Below are 6,046 nucleotides of genomic sequence, written 5' to 3'. Positions count from 1 at the left end.
GTAAATGTTCAGGAAAATAAGAATCTGTCAAGCCTTCTGAAATTGACAGTTTAAATAAAATAGCTCTGTGGCATTCAAGAAATAAGGAACTGAAATGTGCTCAGACAAATGAACATGTTCAAAACAAAACTGAGAATAAAGAAAGGAAGGAACGTTTCTCTGCTGCAAAACAGAAAATGTCCCTCAAAATCAATTACATTTGGTAGTTTTGTACCAGAGTAAACAACGTTGCCTGTGCCCGGAAGTGAATAGCGAGAGAGAAATTGATCGGTGTCACAAAAATAAATCATGACTTAAAGGACAACTAACGTGAAAAAAGTAAGCAATTAAAACCTAACAGGGCTGACATGTTTTGGACTATTCCATCTCCTTATGGCAAGTGTCAAGTGAACATAAATATACATTACAGCAGTACTAATTATAAGCAGGGAAATGTTACAAATAAGAAATGAACCAATGTGCTAAACTAAATTGGCCTGGAGCACTTGCAAGCCTCTAAATAAATTGGCCGCTAAAGGGTTAATGTATGGCCTCCTTAAAGTGCACCAGGGATATACATACCTGGGGCTTCCTCCAGCCTGATCGCTCCCAGGCCTCTGGATCCTCGGTAACAGGTCCCGTAAGTTCCGCGCAGGCGCAGAACACTCTCAGCCATGGGAGCACAACGGGGGGTGCACCTTAAGCTCCATAAGCGAAACTTACGGGACCTGTTACAGAGGATCCAGAAGGCGGAGGATGGCAGCAGTGCAGCGATCAGCCTGGAGGAAGAACCAGGTATGTATACATTTCTTCTATCCCCCATCTAAGGTCCCTTTAACACTTGGATGGATATAAACAGCTAATAAGAGTAAAGCTATGTTCATAGGGGTGCATTGTAGCATAACGGCCACTTTGTTATGTGGTTTGCCAAACTGCAACGCTCCACCTCTGCAACAATAAGCAGCGTACACACGCCGGACTTTAGGCAACGACGAGTCCGTCGTTGCCTCCCGCTGGGTGGGCGTGCCAGCGATAGTCCGGCGTGTGTACGCTCTGTCGTCAGACTGATACGGCTGTTTCTGAGCGATCCGCCCGGCGGACCTATAAAAGTGCGCCAGGTGTGTTGCAATATATCGGCGTGCGGCATACTAGTGCGTTACAGCGAAATGCGTGTTAACAGTGACAGTGAAGCATACTTTTAATTGACTGTATGATTCACTATACTGTATATAAAGCAACACAAGGGGACTCGGCAGCGCCACTCTCCATCTTATAGGAAATGCCTCTTTAGGACTGTTTCAGAGAGGAGGCTGAACTGCATGCTTGTTGGGCTGTTTATCCTCCTGGCTGCCAACCGCGAGCATCATTTGGGTGCAATTAAAAATGCAGCTGAATTGCACCGTTTGTAACACCATCATCGAGCGCTGACACGTGGTGGTGCTACTACATGGCCGAGAACTTCTGAGCAGTCCTGCGTCTGCACTCTGTCTGGCGCTGGTACCGATTGCTAACAACTGCAACAGCCACTTGAAGGATAGCAGTTTACAGGCAGTGAATTCACCTCCTCCAGCTCCTCATATGAAAGAGCCCTGAGGGCTGTTTCTCACTACACGCTGAGTTTTCTCTGTTTTGTGATCTCTTTAGGGCCCGTTCTCACTTGAGCGGGAACTAAGGGGTTTTTAAAAAACGTTACAACATGTAACACTATGGCACTGTTCTCCTTGCCACGTTTGCGGTTAGCGTTAACCGCAAACGTGTTACATGCAGCGGTTTGCCGGCGATTCGCGATTAGCGAACGCGGTTAGAATGCATAGCACCACTAATTGCAATCGCTCCAAAACCACTGCAGTGTCCAGTGATTTTTCTGCACTAATCGCGGAGAAATCACGTTTTGCGGTTTTAGATGGGAACGGACCCTTAAAGTAAACCTTAAAATAAATAAAAGGAAGAATCCATACATATCTGAGGCTTCTTCCAGTCTCCTTCGGAGTGATCGCTCCCTCGCTGCCGTCCTCCGCCTCCTGGATCCTCCGCTATGGCTCCTGGTAACTTCAGGAATCAAGGCTTACTGCGCAAGCGCGTCCCTGCCGTGCGCCCCATTGCCCTCTCATGGCCGGGAGCGCGCGCGGCTGGACTGTGCCGACTGGAACCAACTGGCCGAAGTTAGGCCCCCTGCACACTGCAAATCCGATTTGCAATTGCGATTTTCCCTGGAAGCTATCAAAACAAAAAGAAAAATGCAAAAGAAAAAAAAAACAGCAGCATACAGTACCGATAGTACCAATTAAAAATCGCAAATAAGAATCGCATGTAAAATTGCATCAAAATCGGAATGACATGTAGTGTGCAAGAGGCCATACAGAGAGGATTGCAGAGGATGCAGGATACGGAGGACGGCGATGAGGGAGAGATCAGACCGAAGGGGGCTGGAGGAAACCCCAACTATGTATGATTTCTTCCTTTTTATTTCATCTCAGGTACACTTTATCGCTGGTGCTACTCGATCACGATCCAATTTTTTGTCTGATGCATGCTGCATTTTTTTTGTGCGTTTGTGCTTGTGCTCCCAGCACCCAGTGAAAATCACAAACCGCCCTACTAGCCCTTTTCTACAGGCAGGGCCAGATTTACCATAAGGCACTGTAGGCACGTGCCTACAGGCACCTGATGATGGAAAGGTGGCTCACTCTCCTCCCCAAGCACCTCCCTCCTTCCCTATGCAGAGTCCTGATGAGAGTGTAAGTTAGAGGTTACTCACCCAGCTCTCTGCATTCACTGACAAGATCACCCTAGTCGGGGACACCTCTAGCTACTTAATACTTAGTTCCTCTAGCTACCTAGTATTTGGGGGCACTTCTAGCAATTTAATACTGAGGGTACCTCTGGCTACCTAATGCTAAGGGGCACCTGTAGCTACCTATTAAAGTGAATGGAACTGCATTAAAAAAAAAATGCAGCAAATACTTACCTAAGAAGAGGGAAGGCTCTGGGTTGTATAGAGCCCTACGTCTCCTCTCTCGGTGCTCTCTATCCTGTGCTGGCTCCCCCCCCCCCCCCCCCCCCGTTTCAATCCCCCGCCGAAAGGGTATTTGGAAGTCTTCGGGAGCCGTGTCCTCCCGAAGACGTGTGGCTCCGTACTGCACAGGCGTTAGCGTGCAAGAGAGCGTCCTTGCGCAGGCGCAGTACCGGGCCGCCCTTCTTCAGGAGCACTCGGGCTCCCTGAAGACTTCTGTAGCCTCCTTCGGCCGGGTAAAGCAGTATTTGACTAAATTAGTCAAATACTGCTACCGGGCGAGCCAGCACTGGAACGAGGGGACCAGGAGAGGAGCGGGAAGGCTCTATAGGACCCAGAGCCTTCCCTCTCCTTGGGTAAGTATCTGTCTCATTTTTTTAAATGCGGTTCCCATTAAGGGAAGGGAGAAGTGACAGCTGGGCCAGCCAACACTTGCGGTGCAGTTTGGTGGAGGTTTGTAGGTTTATGGATGGAAAAGTCTAAGATGCCAGGACATGTGTGCCTATAGGCTCCTGTGAGGTTAATCTGGGCCTGTCTACAGGAGATAAAGATCACAAATGCCCTGTTTACACTAAATCGTTTTCCAGCATGATTTTTATGTGATTGGTCATTTTCCTGACGGCTTGTAGAAAAAGAAAGCCAAATGTAGAAAAAGACGCAAATGGGAAAAAATGTTGCATGCAACACTTTTACGGAATAACCGAACCACTTTAGTGGAAAAGGAACAGCGCAATTACAATGAAATGTGAAATGCATGTGAACCAACAATTGGATCACTGGAAGGCCCCGTTTCCATCTGAAATCGCAAAAGGCCTTGCGCAAGTGCTTTTACGCCGATTAGCTCGGTAAAAATCACTGGACACTTCCGCGATTCAGAGTGACTGCGATCAGCGCTTTACTAAGCACTGTACCGCGATCGCTCCAGAATCGCGGCAAAAATGCTGCAGGTAAAGCGCTTTGCGATTGGAGCTAATCACAAAACGCCCGGGATCGGCACCAATCTCGGCAGTGAGAACACTGCCATAGGTTAGAATAGCACTAGCGCTTTAAAAAGCACTAGTGGTTTGTGATTAGCGGGAATCGCCTGCTAATTGCTCTAGTGTGAATGGGCCAGAAAAGTCTCCTCTGCACTGTTCAGCTACCTATCTGAACTAATTCTCATCTCTTTGATGTTCTTAACCCATTAGCAACTTCAAAGAAATGATCTCGTTTGAGATAAGTGCACTGTGGCTGTGCTCAGGCTGCAGAACTCCTTGTGTTGTAAATCCTTGGAATGCTTTGATCTCTCTCTACTAGCAGAGGATATAGAAACTGAAAGCAGAAGTCCTCTGTTATTGTCTCACACTGCCCCCTAGTGACAAGTGGCCATACATTCACATTACAGCAGTACTAATTAGTAGCAAGGAAATGTAACAAAGAAGAAATAAAACATGTGCTAAAATAAATCAGCCTGGAGCACTTGCAAGCGTCTAAATAAATTGGCTGCTAAAGGCATATAGAGACACTGTAGTGACATATACTGTAATACAATGCAGTAAATTATTCAAGATACCCACTTTGATGGTCATTGTTCAGGTTTCATCATGAGAAACACTTCCTATATCTGAAGTAGCCCTCCCCTCCCAGTGATGTTTGGCCTAGGTCAGTGATCTGCACACGTGGCTCTCCAGCTGTTAAGCAACTACAAGTCCCACAATGCATTGCAGGAGTCTGACAGCCACAGTCATGATTCATAATTCATGCTCAGTGACTGGGGACAACAGACCACTGAAGGAAGTTTCAACAGGATCCTGAGGCTGCCCTCTCTTTAGGTAAGTATGTGATGTTGTGTTCCAGAGATTCGGCCCGGGTAGACTTTAAAGTGGACCTGAACTCTTGCACAGGACAGAAGGAAAACAGAGATAAATGCACCCTGTATGTATTTAGAGAATTAAGCCTGTCTAATTCCCCCTCTCTGTGTAATTACAACTGTAATTTGATCTCTCAGCTGTGTCAGCTGGCTGCCTCAGCAGAGCAGCTAATTTATAAAAATAGAATGTTAACCCTATATCTTCTACCATGAAAGCAGGAAGTAGACACACTACAGATTTATTGCGGAATTTGTATGAGCTATAACAAAGAAATGTTTTCTTTAAGGCCTCTTTCACACCAGGACGTTGCGTTTTAGGGGACGTTGAGGTCGCATAACGTGCCCCTAACGCAACGCATGGTGGTGTTGGACGTCAGATTGAGCCGCGTTATGCAGCTCTTGGTGCGCTGTTTATGTTCTATCTATACTGATAGAACAGCCGCTCTAGGATAGTGATGGGAAGTCCGGATCTTTTAAAGGATTCGGATGATTCAAATCGGATCATTGAAAAGATCCGGATCTTTGAACCGAATCATTTGAATCATTTTACTAGGGAAGCAGACTGAGTGAAATGACTAGCAGGACAGGACATTCCCTGCACTGTACATTCTGTATGTTCTTGTTTCTTCCAGACAGACATCCACTGTGAACCGAATCGTTCATTGTGATGATCCGGATGATTCGACTCACAAAAAAGATCCGGATCAAATGAACTATTCATTCATGATCAGACAACACTATGAGTCCAGGTTACGTCACCACATTGCAGTGAATATTAATTAGCCATGTGGCTAGTCACTGAGCATGTGCAAGCAGTCTAACGCAGCTAAAGCCCAGTATAACGCACAGCATGCTGCACTTTCATTCAACATGCAGCATTACAATGTAACGCAACGTGGGCACTGTGAACAGTCCATTGATTTTTCATTACTGTGAGTTGGGCTGCGTTACAGGCTGCTGTAACGTGGGCCTGTAACGTCCCACTGTGAAAGCAGCCTGAACAGGGGCGTAGGAATAGGCCCTGCAGCCCCTGCGCCCGCGGGGGGGCCCGGCCCCCCCCTGGGGCCCGCTCGGGGCCGTTTTGTGGGTGCTGGAGGGGTGGCAGCATGAGGGGAAAGCCTTGCCCACAGTCGGCGGGGAGAGGGGTAGTTCCCCCCTCTCCCTCACCTCGGGGCTCTCCCCTCTGCGCTCCCCTCCAGCTCGTA

The 6,046-nt window shown here is 47.5% G+C and overlaps 1 protein-coding gene across 1 annotated transcript in view; it reads left to right on the top strand.

Moving 5' to 3' along the window:
- Positions 1–6,046, top strand: part of FAM78A (family with sequence similarity 78 member A) — a 112,611-nt gene that overhangs the window by 15,493 nt on the left and 91,072 nt on the right. The window lies entirely within an intron of this gene.

This window comes from Hyperolius riggenbachi, chromosome 8 (assembly GCF_040937935.1).
Source record: "Hyperolius riggenbachi isolate aHypRig1 chromosome 8, aHypRig1.pri, whole genome shotgun sequence".
Classification (NCBI taxonomy): Eukaryota; Metazoa; Chordata; class Amphibia; order Anura; family Hyperoliidae; genus Hyperolius; species Hyperolius riggenbachi.
The sequence above is the reverse complement of the archived record's forward strand: the minus strand, read 5'-3'. Positions and strand labels throughout refer to the sequence as shown.